Consider the following 27,342-nt stretch of genomic DNA (forward strand, 5'->3'; position numbering starts at 1 on the left):
TGGCACTTACTTGGGATGATTCTCTGCATAACCAACAGACCATGCAAGTGAAAGGAGACACTATATTACCTGTGTATGGCAGCTGAAGTTCTTGAACTATTTAGTGCTAGCAGACCAATGCCTCACCTGAATAAGAACCATTGTGTGTTGTGTTCCAAAACATCAGCGTTTTCATATACACAAGGGACTGACGGAAGGCTAAGACATGCTTTGTAAAGCAAAGTGCACTCAGTCTTTATGTGAGAAGTTTCTTTGGGGGGGGGAGGGAGTCCAAGACAAAATGGTCATGAAGATAAGTGACTGGTGGAGTGGAGCAGTGGTGAAATTCTTTTTTTTTAATACCAGTTCTGTGGGCATGGCTTGGTGGGTGTGGCAGGGGAAGGATACTGCAAAATCTCCATTCCTGCCCCACTCCAGAGGAAGGATACTGCAAAATCCCCATTCCCACCAGATTCCAAGGGATGGATACTGCAAAATCCCCATTCCCTCCCCACTCTGGGGTCAGCCAGAAGTGGTATTTGCTGGTTCTCTGAACTACTCAAAATTTCCGCTACCGGTTCTCCAGAACCTGCTGAATTTCACTCCTGGAGTGGAGCCGTTACCAGAATGAAATAAAATCCTGGAAATTACCTCAAAGCTCCTCTTATGTCAGCAGAAGTTGCAAACATTTTTAATGTGAAGTTGGAGGTTAACCTTGGAGTAAGCCAGGGGTGTGATCAGGATGATTGATGACCTCCTTTCAGTCTTCACACCAAAGTAAACAGCCTATTCAGCTGTTTCTATATTTCTTGCTTCTAGTGGTCAGTTTATGTACCGTATGCCAATGGTTGCCGCATACAAATTTGAACTCCAATAACAGCCATTTGTTCTACTTAGAAGATCCCCCTGATCTGCATTTTTAGGGCAATTAAATTCTCAAAATAAAAGATACCTACCCTTCTGGCAGTTTCAGCTGGAAGGTTGCTGAGACCTGGTTTTTCCCTCACACTGGACAGGAGGGGAGGGGAGCCTAGCATTGTTTGGTGTTTTTCTTGAGAGGGCAATATAGTAGCACTGGTGATGTGTTAAGAGTCTTAATCCTGTATCTTTATGGTGTATTTGTAATCTGCCTAGGGTAGTTTTATATAATATAGGCTGCCGTGTAAAATTTGCAAACAAATAAATCAATCAGTATTAATTCAGGGGCTGTCAAACCACACATCATTAGAAGATTGCTGTATTCTTTCTGTTTGGCTTTAGGGAAGCTACCTTAAAGAGTGCTGTGAGGAAGAGTGTTCATGACAGTCAGAAGACTTACGACTGTGCATATTTTCTCAGAAATGAGTTTCCCTGTATTTCCTGGGGCTTTTTCCTTAGTAAATATATTTATGACTGCAGCTTTAAATCTCGCTTTGTTCCCATGTTGGGATTTCATATTCATAAAATAATGAAGTCAGATCTGTAGTTCTATCACCTTCAAGGCTCCTGTAAATCCCCAGCTAGGGTGAAAGAAAGAGCATTTGCAGAGCATCTGGTAATGCCTGGAAGCCTGCTACTAAGACAGGATACTGCTCCACTTCTCACTGAAAAGATGAGCTTTGAACACTAAATCAACCCAGCCCTGTTTTTCAAGACATCGGTAGGATTCACAACAGTAGGCAAAACAACACTCCCTTTTCTCTTGGATCTCCTCCAGCTTCTGCAGAGCTAGATCTTTCCTGTCTGCTACTTGCATGACTCAGAATGTGTTTAATGGCCTATGAAAGTCCAGCCGGTCTAGAATACAAGTCAGTGCATCTTGTTTTAAGGCAGCACAGCCAAACCTACCAGCAATAGGCATACAGTATTCAGAACCAGATTGGTTAACATTATGGCCATTCTATAAATACGGGGCTAGTTGGAAGTACTGGATAGGAATGCCAGATGATAACATGATTGGTTCAGTTCACAGTCATCTTAAATAGAACAGATTTGCATGTGATGGATGAATCACAGAGGGGGAAAAAAGCCTTTGGTGCTAACAGCAAATGGCTTCACCTCCCCAGAATTAGCTCTAGCACCTTGTTGCAAAATTGCTAGAAAAACAAGTTCTGACTTAAAAAAAAAAAAAACATAGCTGCTTGCGTTGCAAATAACATGGGAAATTTAAGATCAGCAAAGCGCCTTGCCTTCTGTATCGGAGGCAAGATAAGGAAGTTCCCACTCTGGCTTTATGAAATTTTCTTGAAAACACTTATTTCAAGTATATATTAACATGCTTGAAAATATTGCCTCCTTGATGTTTTTTTTCTGGTGAGGCCGGTCTATCAGGGCAACTTGGTCTACCCAAATATGGGATGGAGCATGCTGCTTGTGCGATTGCCTCCTTCCTTTGCTTTCCCTAATCATAACCTAAACAAGCCAAATTCATTTGTTTGGGGGATGGGGGGGAGTTCCCTAACCAAGAAAAAAGATAAATTATTTGGTGTGATATATTAAGAAACCAATGAGACCAACACTTAGAAGGATGGTAACCTTCCATGCTTTACATTTCATCGGTATTGTACAGAGTAGTATTTTCTCCCTCCTGTGTCTTTAACCACTGCCCAGCTATTTTTAATCTAGAAGTAAGTAGACAAATGGGAAACTATGGGTGGAAAGGCAAGACAAAAAAGCTTTCTCACATTCATTATTTGCAGCTATCCTAAATGAGAACCTGAAGAAGGCCATCAGATTTGTTACATAAATACATAACACAAAGTGGCTCGTTTTAAATGGATAATTCTTCCTAAATCTCTCATATATATATATAGCGCCTTGCTTTCAAACAATGGAAACTGGTTTAATGTTCAGATATGTAATTATATTAAGAGTTAGTTAAGCAGCTCATGGATTAAATCCAAATGGCGAAAAAGAAAAGGCGTAACCCAGTTTTACAACATAATTAGAGTCAGTTCTTCTTAATGTAATAATTCACCTAGCGCTCTACCTCCATAGTCAATTTTACAATCAAGATTACTTAATAAATCTGGATGGCTCAAGGCTTTTCAGCAGAGGATTTGACCTCAACTTGTCAGGCCAAGACCTCACCAATGGAATATGTCAAAACGTAAACAAAGCAGGACTTTTTCAGAACATTATGACTTCAGGCATGGCAATATTAGCCCAAGAGCATTTCTCCATTTTGGCTTTCTAAATATTTGCACTGGTTAATACATTGTGCTGTTTTGAAAGAATATCTTGTTCCTGTGTTCTACTTACATCCTGACAGTCAAAAATATGACGGGGGATACAGAACATCTTTATTACCAAAGGTTGCACCAAATATAGATTCTTACCAAAACTGCAGGAGAGTGTTCAAAAAGTGGGTGACATATGTGGTTAAAGGTATGATCACAATTGAGCCCAGAATCTTTTCTGTTATTAAGTGAGACATTTGTGAGTTTTGCTCCATTTTACAATCTTTCTTGCCTTAGTTGTTAAGTGAATCACTGCAGTTGATAAGTTAGTAACATGGTGGTTAAGTGAATCTGGCTTCCCCATTGACTTTGCTTGTCAGAAGGTCACAAAAGGTGGTCACATGGCCTTGGGACACAGCAATGGTCATAAATATGAACCAGTTGCCAAGCATCTGAATTTTGATCACATGATCATATGGATGCTGCAAAGGTTGTAACCAGAGGTGGGTTTCTGCCAGTTCACCCTGGATCAGGCGAACCGGTAGTGGCGGTGGTGAGAGGCTCCGCCCACCTGTCCGGACGCAGAAGCAAGCACACACACACGAGCAAACCGGTAGTAAAATAAATTGAAATCCACCACTGGTTGTAACTCTGAAAAATGTCATAAGTCAATTTTCTCTAGTGACTCTGAACAGTCACTAAATGAACTTTTGTAAGTCCAGACTTCCTGTAGTCTATGAATGGGAAAATGGGGTCAATAAAGCAACAAGTTATAAATCCCTTGTGAGAGCTTCAGAAAAATTATATAAAAAGTGCTTTTTATTTTAGAAAAAGACCATCCATCAAGATATAGAATGAACTTATATTTCTTTGATCAAACTATGAGGGAGGATAATTTTATAAAGGCTTACACATCCAGAATATTGTCAATTTATGGCTTCAAGGGAAGTTATGGTGAATTGAAGATGGTTCTATGAAAGCAAAGCCGATCACCACAGCAAAAAAGCAACAACAGGTGAGTAGATTAGTCTCTTGGGATCTCTCCAGATAAGAAGAGGAAAGGAGATTGCCCACAAATGCTCCCGATGACTGCTCCTCATGAGATCATAGAAGAGTCCTTTTCTGTGGGTTTTAGTATTAGGAGACAATGGGATTAACCATTTTGCTCATAACTAAATGGAGACTGTTAAAGGACACTAAATTTGCAAAACTCACATTCTAACTACTTTAGGAAATTTCCCATTAACTATTTCTAAGCAATTAGAGACTTTTAGAATGACAAATATGAAACATCAAGTCTGTCTTTGATCCTAAACAAAATAAATTTTAATTATAAATTTAAGAGATGTGGTGCAGTGGTTAGAATGCAGTATTACACACTAACTGTCAACTGCCAGGAGCTTGATCCTGATCGACTTAAGGTTGACGCAGCTTTCCATTCTTCCAAGGTTGGTAAAATGAAGACCCAAATTGTTGGGGGCATATGCTGGCCCTGTAAACTGCTTAGGAAGGGCAGTAAAACCCTATGAAATGGTATATAAATCTAAGTGCGATTGCTAAGAATTTAAACAACCTGAAATACTGTGTTTCCCCCAGGGTCTTATTTTCTTTTGCCCCACAAAATATGGCCTTGGGCTTATTATAGGGGGAGGGCTTATTATTTTCTGGGGCAGGTGAGAAGCGAGGCGTGCCTTTTACCTTTCCAGCTCCGTCATGTTCCTCGCCATTGTGTCCAGGGAAGCCGCTGGTAAAAAAAAAAACCTCGCAAGTTCAATCAAACTTCTTGAAGTCGCGAGAAGGTTTTTTTTTTTTTACCAGGGACTTCCCTAGACACAATGGCGAAGAACGTGACGGACCTGGAAAGGTAAAAGGTGCGCCTCGCGGCCCAACACCACCCACCTCACTCCAATGGTAAAGGCAGCCTGCTTGGTTTCCTTCCCCGCCGTCCCTTTAGCGAGAGGTGGCAGGTGGGGAAGAGAAGCGAGCCGCGCCTCTTACCTTTCCAGGTCCGTTGCATTCCTCGCCCTTTCGTCCAGTGAATCCCCTTGAAAAAAAACAACTCATGACTTCACAAGGTTTTTTTTACAAGGCACTTCACTGGACGAAAGAGTGAGGAACACAACGGACCTGGAAAGGTAAGAGGTGCGCCTCGCGGCCCAACACCACCCACCTCGTCCCAATGGTAAAGGCAGCCTTCCTGGTTCCCTTCCCCGCCGTCCCTTTAGCGAGGTGGGGGGAGAGAAGCAAGGCGCGCCTCTTACCTTTCCAGGTCCGTTGCGTTCCTCACCCTTTCGTCCAGTGAATCCCCTTGTAAAAAAAACTCATGACTTCAACTCACAAGGTTTTTTTTACAAGGGGCTTCACTGGATGAAAGGGTGAAGAACTCAACAGACCTGGAAATGTAATAGGCGCGCCTCGCTTATTCTCCCCCCCATCTGCCACCCCTTGCTAAAGGGGTGGCGGGGAAGGGAACCAGGCAAGATGCCTTTACCATTGAGGTGGGGTGGGCAGTGTTTTTTTGCACGAGAAGGAACAGGCGGGAGGGGGGGATCACATTGCTGGCCTGCCGCTCTTTGTGGCAGGCTCTTTTTGCATGGGAGGGAAGGATGCGGGGTGGAAGCACTGTGCTTTGCCTGCTGCTATTTTTGCGGTGGGCCCTCTTTTTGCCCAACAAGCTGTACCGGTAGGTGGTACAGTGGTAATGGCGGGGACTGGTTGCGCATGCGCTGAAATAGTTGGGGGCAGGCTTATTTTCGGGGGACGGCTTATTATGGCGCATGCTCTGAAAAGCCCAATTGGGCTTATTAGCAGGGCATGTCTTATTGTCGGGAAAACGCGGTAAGTAACAAAAAGCTAAATGAGATTTTGATATTAGAAAGTTATGGTTGGAGTAAAGATAAAGGTAAAACTAGGATTGAAATTCTTACAATAAGATTTTGGAATTAATTACAAAGAGTAAAGGGGAAATAGAAACCCTCTTTGGTTTTTACAAGACACAGCATAGATAAATTTCATGATTTCAAAAACTGGACAGTAAGAGGGACTAAAGATTTTAGGCAGAAGAAAGATATATAGGCTGCAAGATCGTTATGAGAGTAAAAATACTGAAGGAGATTTTTGAAGAATGGAATCAGAAAATAATGGCAACATTGTCAACATTGTCAGTAATGATGTCTGCCTCTATGGATCAGGGCTGTCAAATTCGCAGGCCAGATGCATCATGCTGCTGGTCACACCCACACCCAGTTTAGCGAAGGGGAAAAAAGTCCTGATACATCACATGATGATGCAAGTTTGAGCAGGGGTGGGATTCAGCCAGTTTGGAACAGTTCGGGCAAACCAGTAGTTCTGACGATCAGTTGGCCCGCCTCTGCGCTAGTCTGTCCTATATTTCCTTGAAACCCAGCTGATAGGCACCGCAGAGCAGATTGCCATGCCTCAGCTGTTTTACTCATGGGGCTACAGTAGAAGATAAGTTTTAGAGTTGTTTTCAAATGCACTGTGCATGTGCAAAGTGCACGCTCAGCGAACAGGTTGTTACACTGGTTGAATCCCAGCCCTGAGTTTGACGCCCCTGGAATAGATCCAAAGGATGTTACTGAAGAAATGTTGGATGTAAAAGAAATTTTATCTGACAAGATAGATATGGTATTGAACATGGATTTACATCTGTCAGGCCAAGAAAATGATAGAAAATAATATTTCACTGGATCTACCCCCTCACCCTCCAAAAAAAGCCTGGCTGAGGTTTTAAAATTTAAAAAGGAAATATAAATGATAAACCAAGAGAGTGACCTGGATATTTTTTTTCCCTACTGGGTATACAAAGGAGGTTTGTTAAAGACTTTAAGAACTCTGTATAATGGCATAAAGAAGAAAAGAGAAATAAAATCCTATGACAATATTCATATGTCTTGGATTTATTTTAATTTGAGATCAACTTGTAGTAGGCTAGCCAACAAAGTCTTTTCTGCTTTCCTTCAATTTGGGATTGGATCTCAGCAGATCAGATGTTTAGAGACTATGATAGCTATTGAAGTATGGCCAAATAAGAAGGTGTGATCTGAGCAGAGCATAGCAATTATTCCCAGGCAAACTTTATTCATTGCTCATTCCACAGACATATTATAAATGATCTGAAAAGTATACATGGTCTACATGTTACAATTAGCTCAGTTAAAGCTATAATGAGAGCATTTTCTTCGTGAGAATATGAAAATGTGACACCTGATATCCAATACATCACTGCTGTGTGAAACACAGTGGATTCAAGTATCACAATGTTTGCCAGGTTCTTTTAACTAAAGTAAGTACCTAGCAAAATCAAGTAAGAATAAGATTCTTTGATTCTAAAAACCAGCCAGCCACATTCTATCCATGTAGATAGATCTAACAGACATACAAAGTGCATATTTGCATAGAAAAACAAAGCCAATGTTTCAGGTCAAGACTCAGATAAGCTTTATCAACAATTTGTGCTTGTATTTGAGAGAGGGAGGGAATGGGGGGAGAGAGAGAGATACGCACATACATATATATTACATATACTTACATGTGTAGTCCTCAACTTAAAACAGTTCATTTAGTGACTGTTCAAAGTTACAATGTCACTGAAAAAAGTGACTTATAACCATTTTTCACACTTAACTTTTGTAGCATCCCCATGATCATGTGATCAAAATTCAGACACTTGGCAAACCACTCATATTTATGACAGTTGCAATGTCCTGGAGTCATAATCAGTTTTTGCGACCTGACAAGCAAAGTCAATGGGAAAGCCAAATTCACTTAACAACCGTGTTAGTAACTTAACTACAGTGATTCATTTAACAACTATGATAATAAAGATGGTAACATGGGGCAAAATTCACTTAACAAATGTTTCACTTAGCAACAGAAATTATGGCCTCAATTATGGTTGTAAGTTAAGGACTACCTGTATACGTATAGGTATACATATATATTCTTATATGTTCCTTCCTCTTTTCTCCACCATTTCTGTTGCTATTTATTTCAACTTCATTTTTATTCATTTTAACCTCCTTTAGCCAAGCTGCGTTCTGGTTGTATTTTTTTGGTTTGTCCCATATCTGTGTCCAAAACAGCGCTGCTACTTCTTTGCCAGGTGTTGACTGATTTACAGCAGTCTCTCCATTGATGGATTGATAAGAAGCATTCTTGATTGGACTGAAGTTCAGAGATTCTGCCTATAGTTTGTAATTTGAGCCTCGCATCTTCTGATTTTTCTTGCCTATGGCAGTTATTTGCCTCCAACCGCATCAAGGTAGTGCCTCATTGGGAGATGATGATGATGGTGATTGTTTCCTGGCTTTTGCTTAATTTACTCAGTATTGTTTGTGACTAGAAAAATATGTTTGTTTTTGCTCCGCAAGAAAAGTTTCTTGTAATCTAAATGAGATGCTGCAAATGGAGTGCAATCTTTCTTGTCCAGACAGTATCATCATAATACATTATTAGCCACTGTGATCTTCTGTCATTCCACTCTAGGAGAATTATGGCTGTGGCACTGAATGGGTATGCAAGCCTAAAGGCTGAGTGCAGCTTGCTACAAATCTCTTACTAAGCTCTTGCGATAAATCTCAGAGACAAAAGTCTTTTTAAAAAAGGAATGACACTAAAGGGAACTGTCATTTGTTTTCTTAGGGAACAAGCAGTTGTGAAGGGACAGCATGTACCACTTGATGTTCTTAACATCATAGAAAGTAACATTTATCACACCAAATCCAGCAATCTCAACAAAGGGCAATGTTGAGGGAAAATAATATTTAGCCTCTTTACCCAGAGTTTTTGTGAAATAAGTGCCTTCTCTTGATGAAGTCACTTCTCTATTTATTAGTTGCAGTGAAAGCTCAAGTGATTTATACGGAGAGCTTCACACAGACGCCCCTTTTAAAAGAATTAATTCTCAAGATGCAGTAATCCTTGACTCTGTAGGCCTTTTTAAAATATATTTATCAGACAAGAGCCAAGATTTTTGTCTCATAACCTGACAAAAATTGTGGCTTTTGTTTGATTAATTTAAAAAAAGGTTTTCAATGATATTTATAGAAAGCCAATCAGATATTCCAAGGTGGAAAGAAAATGAATAATATTTGAGCTGCCTCAGGTGTAATAATACTAGATCTCAAGCTTGCCTCACTGAACACAATTTATTCTGATGAGAAGCAACTCTCCAATAAGTGGAGCAGTGATCTCTCCCAGCTAAACTATTAACATTCTTTGTAAAGATAGTCTTCTACTTACAACCACAATTGAGTCCAAAATTTCTGATGCCAAGGAAGACAGTTTTTTGAGAGTTTTGCCCCATTTTATGACTTTTTTGCCACAGTTAAGTGGATCACTATCATCTGTTATAATGTCATTTCTTAGGCAAACCAATCCGTAAACACAAAATTACAGACATTAATAACATTAGAAATGACAATATCCAGAAATCAGTAGGATGTAGAAATATACTTTTACAGAAAGTTCTGTCTCTAGTGAATGACCATATTGGTGTGGTAGGAAGGGACAACTACCGTATATACTCGAGTATAGGCCGACCCGAATATAAGCCGAGGCACCTAATTTTACCACAAAAAACTGGAAAAGTTATTGACTCGAGTATAAGCCTAGGGTGGGAAATGCAGCAGCTACCGGTAAATTTCAAAAATAAAAAATCTGTGTTATTTGAAACTCAAAGTTATGTTTATCCAAGGGACCCGCTTAATTAAAGTGTTCTATAATATCAGTATGACTTATAATACTGCAAGTCTGCAATATTAAAATACTTGTATAGGGGATCCCCCGGATCCCCCGAAGAGATCAAATCACAACCAGTATGCCACCTTCTTGGTATATTGTTTTTATTTTCATTGAGTTTTTTAAAATGAGCATTATTTCATCCTTTTTTTCTTTATGTTTGATTGGTATCTGCAATTTGTGTTAATTCTGTTCATACATATAATATAAATGAAAAACCCAGCTCTCTTAAAAAATCTTTTAAGTTCTTTCTGGTGCTCTCTTTTAGAATTGGCCAACTAATATTTCTGTTCGCCCAACTAATGCCAGGCAGAGTTAACTGAAAAAGTAATTTTTCATGAAAGGACATTTTCCTAGGATTTTAATTGTTCTTACTGTCAGATTTCTCCTTATTTCCAGCTTGAGTCTCCTTCTGACAAGTTTCCATTGCTTCTTGTCCTGTCCTCAGGTGCTATTGCTGCCGCCTCCTCCTCCTCCTCCAACAGCACCAGCACATTTGCTGCCCAGCACTGCGGCTGAGGTGAAGCCGCCAAAGCTCCCGCTGGCGCCCCCGCAGCGTTGGGCGGATATCCAGCAGTGCTATTGGAGGAGGAGGAGGCGAACCAGCCTGCCATCGCCGGCCACCGCCAGCCCCGCCGCTCTTCCCGCCCCCTTCCAAGCCCCACAGTCCAGCGGACGGAGCAGAAGCAGCCCCGGGGCTTCGCTGCCGCTCCCCGCATTTTCTGGACGGGGATCCCTTGGAGAGGGGATTCCTTCCTACGAGACTGTTGGAGGAGGAGGAGGCGAACCAGCCTGCCATCGCCGGCCACCGCCAGCCCCGCCACTCTTCCCGCCCCCTTCCAAGCCCCACAGTCCAGCGGACGGAGCAGAAGCAGCCCCGGGGCTCCGCTGCCGCTCCCCGCGTTTTCTGGACGGGGATCCCTTGGAGAGGGGATTCCTTCCTTGGTTAGCAAGTACAATATTACCAGAGAAGAAACCTTTAAAAAAAAAAAAAAACAACCTCTTTTTAAAAGCATAGTAGCCTTTATTGTCATTGTACATCATGTATACAACAAAATTGGTTTTAGCCTCACTGGTGCAATCCATGAGAAAAATATACAAACAACATCAATAGTATAAAGAATAATCCAAACTCCTTGGATGTTTTGGGCACCTTTTTCCCACCTGGGCCTATTCACAGATGCCACTTCAGATCCTTTCTCAGGTTCCCTGGCTCCTGTTTTAGCACACTCCCTAATCTGGTTCAGTGGTCTTCAACTCCCCCCCCCCAATGAATGGGAAGACACTCCCCCCTCCATCCCCAAATCCTGAATGCCTTTGCCAACTGGAAGGAATGGAGGCTGAGAAGCAGAGTTACAGGGATTCCTTGGGAGAAAATGGCACATTTTTGGCTCTTTTCACCTCATTTTATTCCGTCCAGAAAATGCGGGGAGCGGCAGCGGAGCCCCGGGGCTGCTTCTGCTCTGTCCGCTGGACTGTGGGGCTTGGAAGGGGGCGGGAAGAGCGGCGGGGCTGGCGGTGGCCGGCGATGGCAGGCTGGAATCCCCTCTCCAAGGGATCCCCGTCCAGAAAATGCAGGGAGCGGCAGCGAAGCCCCGGGGCTGCTTCTGCTCCGTCCGCTGGACTGTGGGGCTTGGAAGGGGGCGGGAAGAGCGGCGGGGCTGGCGGTGGCCGGCGATGGCAGGCTGTTTCATCTCCTCTCCTCCAACAGGCAACAGCACTGCCGGATCCAGTTGTAGACTCGAGTATAAGCCGAGGCGGCTTTTTTCAGCCCAAAAAGTGGGCTGAAAAACTCGGCTTATACTCGAGTATATACGGTAAACATCTTTGGAGACTGAAAGTTGTATACATATCCCTAGACTGTCACCATAAGGAAATATTATATGAGAAAAGATGTAGAAAATTGTACATGTAGTAATTCCCCAAATACCTGAAATACAAGACTCTAAATTCATTACATTTTCCTTTGACTATATATAACCATATTTTATATATTTCCCAATTGCAATGTATGACACTGAAAGTTGGACCATAAGAAAAGCTGAGCACCAAAGAATTGAGGCCTTTGAACTAGGATACTGGAGAGGACTCCTGCGAGGCCCTTGGGCTGCAAGGCAATCAAATCGGTCATTTCTAGAGAAGATCAACCCTGAATGCTCTTTAGAAGGCCAGATCCTGAAGATGAAAGTCAAATACTTTGGCCATCTAATGAGAAGAAAGGATTCACTGGAGAAGAGCCTAATGCTGGGAAAGATTGAGGGCAAAAGAAGAAGGGGACGATAGAGAATGAGGTGGCTGGATGGAGTCACCGAAGCAGTAGGTTGACCTTAAATGGACTCCAGAGGATGGTAGAGGACAGGAAGGCCTGGAGGAACATTATCCATGGGGTCGCAATGGGTCGGACATGACTTCGCAATTAACAACAACAATATATAATTTAAGACTTTTCAGTATACCACATAGTTTCATCCGTGTCAAAAGTTATGGCTCTTGTAACGATCCCCTCAACTTTCAAGGCTCAAACTTTCACATCCACAGCAAACCTTCCCAAGGGAAACACATTCTTTGTCACATGAGTACAGAATTACTCCAACTTACTTCCTTTCTTGGAACACAGAAATGTTTTTGGTCCTCTAAAAATAAAGAAATTGTTGTTGATCAAGGCTGAAAAGAGGTGTCACGGTTCTTAGAATCTCAGATTAAAGTTGAGATTTCCAGGGAAAAGGGAAATCTGGGTAAAAGAAAAGCAAGGGGGGTTTGCTATAGAAAAAGTGGTGAGAATTCTAGCCAGTGTTTGCGTTAGAAGGCTTCCTTCTTTATTCTGTGTGATGCTAAACCATCTGATTTTTTAATTATTGTTTCTCTGCATAACAGCATTTAGACAGACTTAGTTTTAGACTTAGGCAAGTAGTCCTTGACTTACAACAGTTCACTTAGTCACCATTCAGTTACAGCAGCACTGAACAATGTAACTTATGACTGTTTTTTACATATATGACCTTTCCAGCATCATGTGATCAAAATTCAGACACGTGGCAACTGGTTCATGTTTATGAGGGCTGCATTGTCCCGTGGTCATGTGATCCCCTTTTGCAACCTTCTGACAAGCAAAGTCAATGGGGAAGCCAGATTCACTGAACAACTATGTTACTTACTTAATAACTACAATGATTCACTTTACAACCATGGCAAGAAAGGCTGTGAAATGGGCCAAAACTCACTTAGCAACTGTGTCACTTACTAACAGAAATGTTGGTCTCAGTTGTGGTCATAAGTTGATGTGTGCTGTATACGTCCCCACAGCATCTTTGGACAGTTTACAATATCAACATATTGCCCCCAACTATCTGGGTCTCATTTACCAACTTGAAAGGAGGGAAGATTGAGTCAACTTTGAGCCCTATCAGGACTGAACTCCAAGCTGTGGGCCTGCAATACTGCATTCTAACCACTGAGTCACCAGGGCTCCTAACTAGTGAATTTCATTTTTTCCCTATCTTCAGGATGAGCAGGAACATATTGATTTTATTATACTCTTTAAATAGTCTGTATATTGGACTGTATTCTTTTGAGGGAACTAGAGTCATTTGTGGTCTGCTTGGAACACTATATTTTATTTCATATTTTTCAGGACTTATCAATTTTATTGTTTTATCTGCTGCATTTTTTTAACATGCTTGATTTTGTTTATTTCCTGTGAGATTATTTTTATCTCCCACAGGTAATGGGGAGGAAAAGGTGAATTCTCTAATCACACATCTGATGCTCCTTTGGTGTTAAATAATACCAAATTATTTAAATGTTGTGTTTTGATCTTTTTATTGCCAGAAAGACAGTGAGGTTGTGAGAATCCAATCTCTTTCATGCCCCAATATAGAGGTAGATCAGAGGTGGGTTTCTGCCGGTTCAGCCTGGATTGGGTGAACCGGTAGTGGCAGCACCTGCCCGGATGCTTCTGCACATGCGCATGTGTCGCGCATGCTCATAAGCGTCTCACACACACATGCACACACAAATAAACCAGTAGTAAAAAAAATGGAAACTGAACACTGGGGCAGATGCCAAATGACTCAAGTAAGTAGTGACAGTGGGTCATGCCAAGTTATCACAACTCAAAAAGCAGGACAAGACTGTGAAGGCCTATAGGGCTGATGGTACCAAGCACCAGGGAAATCGGGAGATCCAGGCAGTTCAAATGTGTTCAAAGATTTATTGTAAGTTTAACCTCTCTACAAGAATCTGAACTACTAAAGGTCAAGGGAAATTAGCAGGAATCAAGATTAGGAGGAAATTCAAGGAGGGTTGGACTTAGATCTCTTGTGAGCTCTCAGAGACTCATGACTGATGATTCATTTGACCCCTCCTTCGGGTTCAGTCTGATCATCTTCTACAGATGGGACAGAGTGTTTGAGATCTTCAGCTTTCTATTCTATTGTGTCAACTGTTTCCACTTCAATGGCTTCTATTTATTTAGCAATCAACTCCAAAGCAATATTGGATTTCATTATTTACCATTCCCCCTTCCTAATTTTTTTGGTTCTTCCAAACTACATTTCATAAACACTAATAAACCTTGGAGCTATAAATCTCATGCAATAAGGGAATTACTGTTCTTTGAGAGGCTAGAAGATTCGTTGTTGGGTTTACTGCAGAGGGCGAGCAAGACTATATATTAGCGCATAGTTTATGAGCAGTATCTAAGTAATTTTTATAGCTCCCAATTTTTAAAACAACCTAGTTTATTCTTCCCCTTCCCTTTCCTCTCTATCACAAATGGTATGGAAGTAGAAAATCTCTCATAAGAATTAATATCATTCATGTTACTAAGATGATGGAATTCATGAAATGTTATATGATAATAAAATTGATTAATCGATAGAACCACTGGAGTGGTTGTTCTTTCTATTCTCATCACTAATCTGAACAACTGTGAGGCAGGGATACTTGTGATTTATCCGGGGGGGGGGGGGGAGATGGAACTTAGTTCCCCAAAAATTATTTTCATGATTGAAATCTCCCTTATTTAACTGTATTTAGGATTAAATTTCAAAGTATCTGCCACAGTGGCTACTACAATCCATCCTATTAATGGCTTAATTACAGGGCTTGGTTTATAGCACCATCACCCAATTCTGTTCCTTGCTAGAAAGGCAGAAGAAAACTGTTATTGCCCAAATATTTAATTAAAGAGCCTGAAAAATAAAACATTTACATCACAGTTCATTAATCTGGCAAAGGAAGCCCTACAAGGTAATAAAAGGTAGAGAGAAATTACTTTAGGAAGGAAGAGAATGTTTCAAATGTCTTAACCAAATGTGCCTGTAATTTTTCCTCTGTGCAACCTTTTTATTGAGACTTAAAGATAATGAATTAAAAAGGATTCATGGTAGATTGATTTTTTAAAATATGGTAACTGCATCAAGACTATTGTATGCACAATGATGGAAGAATAATGAGAGATAGATTGTGAATGTCAAAATTTTTGAAATTGGCACAACTGACCTGTTTGATCAAAGAAAAAACAACTTTCTTGAAAGATTGAAAATCTTAGATGGATCTTTTGGTGAAAGAAGAAAGAGATGATGGTTTATTGATCTGAAAGGTCTTATATAACACCTAAGGAGGAGGAGGGACAATAAGAATGTAATTATCTGCTGAAAACAAGGTTGGATCGTGTATATCTTCAATATTTTTTTTGTTTCTTGCATTTGCTTGTTTCTTTTCAATTTGTCTTTTATTCCATGGGAAAAAATGCTTAATATAATTTTTTAAAAGTAATTTCTCCTCTGTGTGTCTATAAAATAACTGATATTAAGCCATTTGACATCTCAGGTCTGTCAACTGCGTTTGCTACTAGGATGCCATATACGTTCTTCCAAATGGTCTAAAACGTTATTCCCCCCCACCCCTCTTTACCAAAAAAAAATCCTGATTTTTTATTTTTTTTATTTTTGCTGACTCTGTCTTTTGCTTAAATGTAAGAGAAACAGATGGAAGGAACTGCAGTTGCCTGCTTGATCATTGCATGGGGATGCACTCAATCTCCATCATCTTCCGAGGGTGCTAATCCATCCATATTTCTCTTCTTGCTTTGCCTAGAGCAGCTGACAAACTATCAACAAGCATGAACATCAACATCTTTCAGCTAACCTTTTTCACAATAGACAAGCAGAAAAATCTCACTGCTGAGCCATGAGGAGATCAGTTTGTTTTAGGGTTGCTCTTCGTTTTCCTCATTGTTTGGTCTCATCATACCCAGCAGAACCAGTCAATTTGAACTTCTCCCACAGAGACAAATGAATGCCTCTGAAACTATTCCTTCAGTTTTGGAAAAGGGGAATTTTGCATGGACTAAATGGAGAATGAGGAAAGACATGCTTGTGTTTCCAAAGGCCACTTAACTTTCAACTTTAATAAGATTTGTATGCCGTCCACTCCCTTGGGACTCTGGGAGGCTCACAACAAAAGTAAAAACATATAAAAATTTTAAAAACACAATTATTAAAATTAATATATCATCCATTCAATCAAGTGGGGCTGGATATTAATCAACAGCCCCAGGCCTGCCGGAACAGCCAGGTCTTGGTCGCTTTACGGAAGGCCGGGAGAGTGGTAAGGGTCCGGATCTCTGCAGGTAGCTCGTTCCACAAGGCTGGTGCAGCTACAGAGAAGCCCCCCCCCCGGGAGCCACCAGCCAGCATTGTCCGGTTGACGGCACCCGGAGGAGGCCCAACCTGGTCGTTGGGAGGTGAATGGCAGGAGGCAGTCTCTCAGGTAGCCAGGTCCAATACCATTTAGGGCTTTAAAAGTAATGACTAGCACCTTGAAGCGGATCCGGAGACCAATGGGGAGCCAGTGCAGCTCGCGGAGGATAGGTGTAACATGGGTGTATCTAGGTATTGTTTCAAGGCTTCAAATGTTGCCTTATAGTCCTCTTGAGTTGAGAGCGGTGACAGCTTCAAGGAAATTCATATGAATAACACCATCTATGTACCAAGAAACCATAAACATGAAATTTTCCTACCATAGCATGGGCTTTGATTTGACTCCCACTTCCCAGTCACGTTAAGCTTTGTGATAATATTCCACAGAATGATCCTTCATTTCTCCATCACAATGTTGAGTTCATGTTTCATTAGCCCCCACACTACTGTGAAGAAATTCCTCACCTTTGTTCTCATAGTATGACAAGAATTACAAATTTCAACCCTTAAACAGCATGTGAGGACTCCATTGTCCCCAAAACTACAATGTTAAATAACAGCAATAATGTGACTCACATTAAATGAAATGAAATGCTAAGGTTGATAGTAATTTCCCTTTGAGTGATGCAGTGATCATCCTTAATCAGTTCATGATCTTTCTTATGGGAAATTTGTTGGTTGCTGTAATAGACCACCCACTTAAAGAGACAATTAATATTACCATCTTTAGATTTTGGGGCCCAGCAATACACTAGTACTCATCTCAATAAAGTTAAAACCATATACAACCTGGATTTGGTAGTCAATTTTCTTTAATTGTTTACTTATTTATTTATTCAATTTCTATAGCCACCCAACTCAATCAAGTGACTCTGAGTGGTTTACCAATTTAAATTGGAGAGACTCCTTCAAGGTCAGAAATTCAATCATAGCAAATTTCTTAAAACACATTAATGAGTACTCATTGTAAATTTCCATTTTGTTGCAGCAGATTGAGGTTTGTAATCTACTTACGAAAGACCAGGACTCGAGACCACAAAGGTGCGAGAGAAACAGGTTTATTTGATGCATCGAGTTCAGCGTGTTCACACACCAAAATCTGAACTGCCTGGGCTCTGCCCAGGATGCTACTTTTATGCCGTGTTCCACACTGTGCATTCTCAAGGCGTTTCCATACACGAGACAAGCATGACATTTCAAAAAGGAGAAGTTCATTTGGAATGTTAGCTGTTTCATCTCTGTTCTATCTCTCACCCACGCCTGGCTTCCTGTGCCCCTCCTTTACAGGGTCTTGCCACACTGTTCAGCCCTATTTTTAATACTTATGAGGAAGTTGGAGAGAAAGTTCACTCAAGCTACAAGTCAAAGTTGGAACTCCAGGGCACTAGAATGAAAAGCCAAGCTAATATGAATTTATAAGGTCCATTCTATTAAGACCACCTAACCTGGCCAGCCACTGGTGGGTTTACCTGTGCACCCCCTCCTGCATCATTCCCCCCTTTTGAAACTGCACCCAATCCGAAGATTACTGTGTAGTTTCATAAACGTCAGGTTCCCTATTGACCATGAGCCCAACATATTCGTTCCCTTCTTCTGAGTGTCCCACTAGGGCCAGGACTTTTGCAGTGGCCCGTTTCTCCACCAAGAGGGACAAAGAGTTGGTGATGGCACGGACAAAGATTGGCATGATGCAGGGGATGATTACACATCCTGCTGCAATCAGGCCAATCAAAGCAATGATGGCCTGCAATCCAGGCAATTTTGGGAACCAGGAGTTAAAAGTTGAGGTGAAATCAAATCCTTTCCATTCCTGCCCTGGGAAATGAGTGAGTTGCCTCATTTCTGTGGTGAGCTGGTTAATGACACTTCCAGTCTCATCAATTTGAAGGCAGCAATTAGACAAGTTGAACTTCCCACAGACCCCTCCTTCCCTTGCGAGGAGGTAATCAAGAGCCAATCGATTTTGGTACACTGCAGTACGGAGTTTGGCAGTGGCAGTGGCAGTGGAGAGGATTGATAAATCTCTGACTGGTGGAGCCCACTGAGTCATACACCCCTAGCACCTGTCGTGATTGGATGAGCAACAGAAAGAACGAGGGTTTTATCCATCCAAGAACACAAGAGCCTGACCAATCCTCAGGGAGGATCTCGTAGGCCAGTGTTCCACAAATCCAATACATGTTCTCTGGGGCTTCCCAAGTGCCAGATGGGGTCTGTGGCTTATTCCCATTTTGTCCTTCTGTGGACCCTGCAGGCATTGAGTGCATTCCAATGGAGAGGGGGTAATGGCCACTCGTGTGGCCCCTGGTGCCCTTGGGGCTCCCTTTTCCTTCCCTTGTGGGCTGCCCCTCCCACCCTCCTGAGGGGTTCCTCGTGGGACGGGAGTTCCTACCCTGTTGTAGGAGTGGCTCCAGAACCACCGTTCCCTTTCCCTGTGTATTTAGGGTAGCTATAGCTGTTCTTGCTGAGGGTCTTGTCAAGTGTCCCCGCATGGCATTGATATGTTTCCAAGTAGTTGGATTGGGTTATCCAGACCTCCAGGCGACTGGCTTTAGCACTATTGTTGCACGTTATACCTATGCGCCAGTACTTACTCAGGTCTTGTGCATTCATGCTTGACAGATTCTCATCCTCTGACCACCATTGTAGAAACCACTGATTCCCTACATCCCCAATAAGCTGACAAGTTATCTCCACTATTATGGGAATCTGGTCATAAGTTATGTCATATTCCATTTTCAGACTGAAATCAAGGGGTGCCTGCTTCGCCCAAGCCCTTGTCCTTTCTGGGAAGGGTCTCTAAATGGGCTTTTTGCGATGGCACCTAATGGTCGAATTGTATTTGTTTGGTGCCCAAGTTGTAACATTGGGGTTCACTCGGCACTGCCAATAGTTCCCTGTCTCCTCTGAACAGGGGGATAGCCCCTCCTCCAGATGGCAATTTAATAACCAGCGTTCATTATACACAAAATGCAGTCCCTGTTCACCCTGATAAAAGCAGTCTTTGCAAAGGGGGAAAGGCCCTGAACCCATTTCCTCTAGCATTGGCTCAGAAGTTACCAGTGGAGGGGAGTCATTTGTAGAGGTGAGGGGCCTAGCTTCCGGTTGTTGGGGAGTACCCTCATTCCCCCCTTTAGGAAAGGATGGAGCAGGAGAGGGGGTTGGGTCCTCGTAATCATTTGGAACCTCCCACACCACCAGTGGGGCCTTACCCTTTGTTCTGGCCAGGATTGCCTGATAGAGATAAAGAGAGTTAACGAGAATAGAAATGAATAGGAGAAAATGAATAGGAGAAAAACCACGATCAGAACCGCCGGCATCAGGCCTCTCCTAATGCCCGCAGTTTGGCGTAGGCGCTGGTCGGTCTCCATGGTTGTGCCTGGCCGTTGGGCGGGGGTGGAGCTTCCACGGTAGATGCGGTACGTTGCCCGTGCGATGGATGTCGACATCCAGAGAGACACCTGCAGGGGGCGCTGGTTCTTCACCACCTGTTCGTAAAGCGACAGCTTCCCATGTGTCAGCAGAAGAGGTGGCGTTCCACCTGGTGCTTCCGGAACGTGAGGCGCAGAGGCTCCGCGGGGTCACTGGAGGCCTTCCAGTAAGCTTTCGCAGCCAATTTAAGACGGGTCCAATGAATCCAAGGCGTAAGTTCAGCTACCTTAACAGCAAGGGGAGAACAAACAACAAGAGTATACGGCCCACACCATTTGGGGCCCAATAGTTCCTTCTACCAGTCCTTCACCCAGACTTCTTGTCCTAGGTGGAAGTTGTGGACTGGAGTTACAATTACATGAGAACGACAAGACAGAACATATTGTTGCAATTGGTGGACTATGGTATTCAGGGCTTGCAACTGTTTGAGCTTCACCGTGTCTGCAACCTGGGGGTGGGCAACACCTGTGGGCCAAGCAAATTAGGAACCCTCCCATACAACAATTCAAATGGCGAAATGCCCAACTCCTTGGTGGGAGCGCACCTCTTTGCCAGCAACGCCATGCTGAGGGCATCCGGCCATTTGAGATGGGTTTCCTGACGAATTTTGGGCAACTTATCCTTTGGGCAAACTTATCCTTATCCTGCCCTCTCTTGACCCTCCCACCTGAACTGGGCCTTGACGTGGGTTATTAGCAGCACATACCTGACATTGAGAGCAAACAGCAGCTGCCAGGCTAGACAAATTGTTGATATAGACCTCCCTGAGCCAAGGCCTTTTTATTTTTGTAAAGCCGTTTTTCCTAAGTGCAAATGCTTATGCAGGGAGGAGACAGCGTCCCATGCCAACTGCTGGGGAGCAAACACCCTTTTGTCTGGCAGAACCCACCACCCATCTAGTAATTCTGCCCCTATCGCTTCAGCTTGCTGGATTTCTGAGTGACTATACGATGGTGGAGTTGTTCTTCCTGGGCCGGGGTCCACAGAGTGAGGCAGGTGGCCTGTAAAGAAGGGGGATCCAAGGCCACTGCTCTGGCAACTCGATCAGCTTTGTTGTTTCCTCTTTCAGTTGTTGAGACCCCTTTTTGATGACCCCGGACATGCATAATGGCAACCTGCTTGGGGGCCCATACACTATCCAGCAGACGCATAATTTGGGGCCATATTTGATGTCTTTTCCTCCTGCTGTGATGAGGCCTCTTTCCCTATATAAAGCTCCATGGACTTGGACGGTTAGGAAGGCATATTTGGAGTCTGTATAAATGTTGACTCTTAGATCTCATGCCAATTCCAAAGCCTTGTGAGGGCATATAGTTCTGCCAATTGGGCACTGGTTCCTGGTGGTAGGGGCATAGCTTCCCACACATCATCGAGGGTGACCACAGCATAAGCTGCCTTTCGCACGCCCTCATGTAGAAAGCTGGTTCCATCTGTAAAAAGAAGCTGCGTCTGGGTTGGAGAGGGGTTCATTCTTCAAATCTGGGCGGCTGGCATAGGTCTCTTCAATTGTTTGTAAGTAATCATGGGTTGTTTCAGAATCTGGTTCAGGCAATAAGGTTGCTGGATTCAAAGCATATGACTGGACAAGATTGATGAGGGGGTTATGTGTAATAAGCCCCTGGTATTTCAGCATTCGTGGATTGGTAAGCCACAGATGGCCTTTCTGGTCAAGGACAGTTCTAAGAGCATGGGGGGGTGTAGATGTCTAATTGTTGTCCAAAGGTGAGCTTATTGGCTTCCTGAATAAGTAGGGCAGTTCCTGCCACAGCCTTAAGACAGGTGGGCCACCCTTTGGCCACCTGATCCAGCTGTTTGGACAAATATGTAACCGGGCGATACCATGTTCCCAACTTTTGGGTCAGTACCCCAAGGCCATATTCTGCTTAGTGTCCACAAACAACTGGAAAGGCCTGTCAAGGTCAGGAAACTAGGAGCCTGAGTCAGAGCATGCTTCAACTCCAAAAAGCTGTTCTGTTCCTCTTTCTCCCACCTCAAGGGTTCCTTTTCATTCCACTTGGTAGCTTCATAGAGTGGCTTTGCTAACAATGCGAAGTTAAGAATCCAAATGCGGCAAAACCCAGCTGCTCCCCAAAAGCCCCTTAATTTCTTCCTATTTCGTGGGGCTGGCAATTGGCAAATGGCCTCCTTCCTTTCATGGCCCAAGGTCCTTTGTCCCTGCTGGATGTCGTAACCCAAATATTTAACCTCCAACTGGACTAACTGAGCTTTGGTCCGAGAGGCCTTGTAGCCTTTCTCCTGTAGGAGGAGCAGTAGGGCTGCTGCATTGGCATGACAGGCTTCCTCCATCTGGCCTGTGACCAACAAGTCATTTACGTCTTGCAAAACCACATCGGGTGGGACAATGTCTAAAAGTTCCATATCCATGGCTAATGCAGCTCCAAATAAGGTGGGAGTTTTTTTTTAAAGCCTTGAGGCAAGCGTGTCCAAGCATATTGTTGCTTCCTGCCTGTGACTGGGCATTCGAAGGCAAACAAATGATGACTTTTCTGATGGATGGGGATTGCAAAGAAAGCATCCTTTGAATCAATGACTGAAAACCATTTCGCCTCTGCATGCCATTGAAGGGCCTCCTGTGAGATTCACGTCTCCTGGGGCGGCTTGGTAGGGGAGGGGAATCCCTTGGCATCCTAGGGCGGTCATCTTCCCTTTCCTCAGGGGGTGGAGCCCAGTCCCGGTTGGGGCACTCCCCTCCCCAGTGGCCATGTTCGTAACAGATGGCACATTGGTTCCGTCCCAAGGGTGGGGTCCTGTCCCCCTCCCTAATTCCTCTTCTCCCTCCTGGCATGGTCATAATTGCTGCCGCTAGCAGTTCTGCTTTTTTCTGCATCTTTTGATCTTTTTTCCTTTCCTCCACCAGATCTCTATTGACAAAGGTTTTTCTAGCCACTTCCATAAGCTCACTGAGGGGCTTTCACAGTGCCCCTTCCAGCTTCTGCAGCTTGTGTCTGATGTCAGGGGCTGACTGATAAATAAAGGCCATAGCCAGCATCTGAGCATTTTCAGGAAGGGTGGGGTCGATAGGAGTATACCTTTAGTAGGCTTCTATCAAGCGAGCATAAAAAGCCTTGGGGCTTTTGGTAGCTCCTTGAGTAATGAGGCTTGGTTTAGACATATTGGTGGCTGGTTTCCCTCCCAGCTGGACAGCCCTTACAATTAACTGTTGATGATTACGTAGCAGAATCAGCTGGTGGGGGTCATAGGGGCTCCATCTCGGGTCCCTTGAAGGGAAGCATTGCTCATTAAAGTCAGCCAGAGTGGTGTGAACAGGGACATCAGGTTTTAGAATGTTAGACACTGCAATCCTAATCTTCTCCCTCTCTTCAGCATTAAACAGGGTAGCCATTAGTTGCTGAAGATCTAGCCAAGTAGGGTGGTGGGTGTCCACAATAGTTTTAACCAGATCAGCCACCTCGTTTGGCTTAGCACTATAAGGTCCATAGTGAAGTTTCCAATTGAGCAGGTCAGAAGTGGTAAAAGGGACATATTGAAACAGGGAGGCTGTGGAGAGTCGGGAGGGGTCGCTTGGATCCACCAGAAACTGATCCACTCTCCAAAGTGGGGCTGTCAAAATAGGAGCCTCTGTTTTTGCTCTGGTTCTAGCTGCCACCGGCTGGTCCTCACTTGGTTCTGGCTTTCCTCCCACAGCCCCCAGCAACTGCTCTATCTCCTCTTCCTTCTTCTCCCAAAATTCTGGTGAGCTCAGAGGATCCACATCCCCTGTCCCTCTGACAGGACTTTCTTCTGACATCATAGAGGTCACAACGTCCAGCCCTCGCTCTATCCACCCCACAGATGAACGGCTTGTTGATGCCCTCGAGTCTCCTGAGCTACTAGGTGTAACCCCCCTTGGCATGGTCGGGGTGAGGGTCATGGTGATCCTGGTGGGGGCATATAGGGCGGTGGTTGGGGCAACTCTTCTGGGGCACTAGCTAGGATTGGTGGTCTCTGCTTGGGACATTTGGGGTGTACAACCCGAACAGCCATAAGCATACACTGTTGGTCTTTGCATTTTTTAGCCAAGCTGTTTCCTCAATAAATTGTACCACACGTCAATATATGGGGCCTGATCCGGATGTCCTACATCAGGATCAAACACTAACCTATGGACATTCAAAGCTATGTTGGGATCAAAAGTGCCTTTGTTGGGCCACCCAAAACCAAAAGTGGGTCATTCAGATTCACAAAACTTTTTAAGCTCATGCCTGCTCCACTCAATGCCATAATCCTGAGTCATATACCCTTCTTTAAAATGATTTAACATACATTGTAAGGGAGTAAGGGGAACACTGCTGCCACCACCCATGGTCCTCCCAGGGCACCAGACAACAAGGATTTAGCAGTCACCCCACACAGGCTCTGACCCAGGGTACCGAATCGACATGGCCACCGTAGGGAAATGCAGTAGCCCCCCTCAATCACACAAACACACATACACTAAACAATCCTCCCCAAAACCTTCCAACTAGCGAGGGAGATCAGGCCTCGCCTCCGGCTCAACAAGGAGTCCGGGCCTAATGGGGTCCCCACAGTACTTGCCTCATGTACTTGGCTTCCCTCCTGCGATGCTGGCCAGCCTTCAGGTGCCTGGTCTCTGGTCCTTCTCTGGTGGTTCTTGGAATCGCCAACTGCTGCTGCCAGAGCCCTCTGTCGCTGGGAAGTCCCTCAGATCAAGGGTACGTTGGTGCCAGGGAGGTCCCCCCTGACAGGATGAGCCCCGACACCGGGGTGGACGTTCCAGAGGGTCCCAAAGACCCCTCGACTCCTGCCTGGCTCACCAAAAATGTTGCAGCAGATTGAGGTTTGTAATCTACTTACGAAAGACCAGGACTCGAGACCACAAAGGTGCGAGAGAAACAGGTTTATTTGATGCATCGAGTTCAGCGTGTTCACACACCAAAATCTGAACTGCCTGGGCTCTGCCCAGGATACTACTTTTATGCCGTGTTCCACACTGTGCATTCTCAAGGTGTTTCCATACACGAGACAAGCATGACATTTCAAAAAGGAGAAGTTCATTTGGAATGTTAGCTGTCTCACCTCTGTTCTATCTCTCACTCATGCCTGGCTTCCTGTGCCCCTCCTTTACAGGGTCTTGCCACACTGTTCAGCCCTACTTTTAATACTTATGAGGAAGTTGGAGAGAAAGTTCACTCAAGCTACAAGTCAAAGTTGGAACTCCAGGGCACTAGAATGAAAAGCCAAGCTAATATGAATTTATAAGGTCCATTCTATTAAGACCACCTAACCTGGCCAGCCACTGGTAGGTTTATCTGTGCACCCCCTCCTGCATCAATTTCACAAATAATGACAACACACTCTTACATGTAGCAGCAAGGCCATTAAAAAGTCCTGTATCTAATTCAAAGTAGCTGCATTTAAGAAATGAAATTTTATTACATGACAATTTTCTCAAGAAAGATGGTACCATAGTTTTTCCCGATTTTAAAAAAAATATTAATTTGAGGTATTTTCTTTCTTTTCTTATCCCATTTCCATAGGTTTTCCAGAATACATACTATTTTGAACATCTGCAAGATGCTGTCAATGACCTGCAATATAAGTAGCTTTATCACTCTTAAAAGTAAAGCCTATGCTACAAAGCTGGCCATAAGTAGTCAAGCATATGCAACCCTAATAATTAGAGTTTAATTTATTGCAACATCTCATAATGTAATTTTTCCACAACTGGTGAAATAAAGAATTTGTAATTAATGCTTGAATTTGTCCTTTGTGAAATATTTGTACATACTGTTCCCTCTACTTTTAACAAGCTGCTGTTGCTACTTGTAGGTCTGCCAAGTTGCAATGAGAAAATTGCTCTTTCATTCACTGATAAATGAAGATGAAACAGCTGGTCTCTTCACCCACTCAGTTTTCTTTCAACCCTTTAATTCCTTCCTTCATAGAGTCTTCTTCACGTTCTATCTCTTTTTTTCCCTTTTGAAACCATGTTGATCCTTTGCGGGGAAATCATCCTTGTCTCCCATCATACAATATCTACAGTATATCAGGGTTAGGCACAATGCCACAAAAGAAGATGAAAGGGTTGCATTTCCTTATTATCCAAAACTCTTCACCAGGCTACGAAAAGGACAGGGGAAAATACAGCAAAAACTAGTTGAGTCACAAGCATTAGATATTAAAATTAATCTCAAGATGAAGATTGCACCAATTGAATGAAGTAACAGTCAACAGATTTGGAGAATCTGAAAACATGAAAACATACCGGTACTCCCGTAAGCTAGGTTCATCAATTACACTGACTTATAAAGTGGCTTGCTTTGTTTTTGCTTGGTGAGCTCAGCCCATAGTTCAAACCATGATTATAGGGTGGGATCAATGGTGGGATTCACATTTTTTTTACTACCAGTTGGGCATGGCTTGGTGGGCATGGCAGGGGAAGGATACTGTAAAATCTCCATTACCTCCCCACTCCAGGGAAAAGTTACTGCAAAATCCTCATTTCCTCCCGATCAGCTGGGACTCGGAAGGCAGAGAATAGATGGGGATGGGGCCAGTCAGGTGATTTTTACCAGTTCTCTGAACCAGTCAAAATTTCCACTACCAGTTCTCCAGAACCGATCAGAACCTCCTGAATACCACCTCTGGATGGGATGTTGTGAAAAGAAAGAAAGATATACATACATACATGCATACATACACACATACACACATACACACATACACACATACATACATACATACATGGAGCCATTTGGTTTTTTGTAGATTAGGACGTCCAGAAAGGGAAGTTGGTTGTTTGCTTCTATTTCCATAGTAAATTGTATTTTGGGGTGTAGGCTGTTGAGATGTGTGAGGAAGTTATCCAGTTTTTTTCAATTCACTATGGAAATAGAAGCAAACAACCAACTTCCCTTTCTGGATGTCCTAATCTACAAAAAACCCAATGGCTCCTTAGGACACACCATCTACCAGAAAAAAACACACACCAACCGCTACTTAAACACATAATCCCATCACCACCCTGCACAGATCAACTCTGTAGCCAAGACCCTCATCTCCAGAACCTAGCTGACAAAGACCACCTGAAAACTGAATTACACACTCTCACAAACGTATTAATCTCCAATGAATTCCAAAGAAAAACAATTACCAACCTAATCCAAAGGGAGACTCCCCCCAAAAACCAAGACACAGAACAGGACAGCGGCATCGCCCTCCTCCCTTACATCAAAGGCACCACAGATAAAATCAGCAAAATTCTCCACAGACACAATATCAAGACAGCCTTCAACACTGACTAAAAAATAGCCAACATCTTAAGA

General features: G+C 43.3%; 1 long non-coding RNA gene across 1 annotated transcript; it reads left to right on the forward strand.

The window, feature by feature from the left end:
* Window positions 1–568: 568 nt before the first annotated feature.
* Window positions 569–25,776, forward strand: LOC148045483 (uncharacterized). The gene is made up of 2 exons (XR_015696753.1): window positions 569–4,152; window positions 25,555–25,776. It is a non-coding gene; the product is annotated as an uncharacterized LOC148045483 (long non-coding RNA).
* The last annotated feature ends 1,566 nt before the right edge of the window (window positions 25,777–27,342 follow it).

This window comes from Thamnophis sirtalis, unplaced genomic scaffold (genome assembly GCF_051295495.1).
Source record: "Thamnophis sirtalis isolate CommonGarterSnake01/CBP01778 unplaced genomic scaffold, rThaSir2_p1.2 scaffold_5, whole genome shotgun sequence".
Taxonomy (NCBI): Eukaryota; Metazoa; Chordata; class Lepidosauria; order Squamata; family Natricidae; genus Thamnophis; species Thamnophis sirtalis.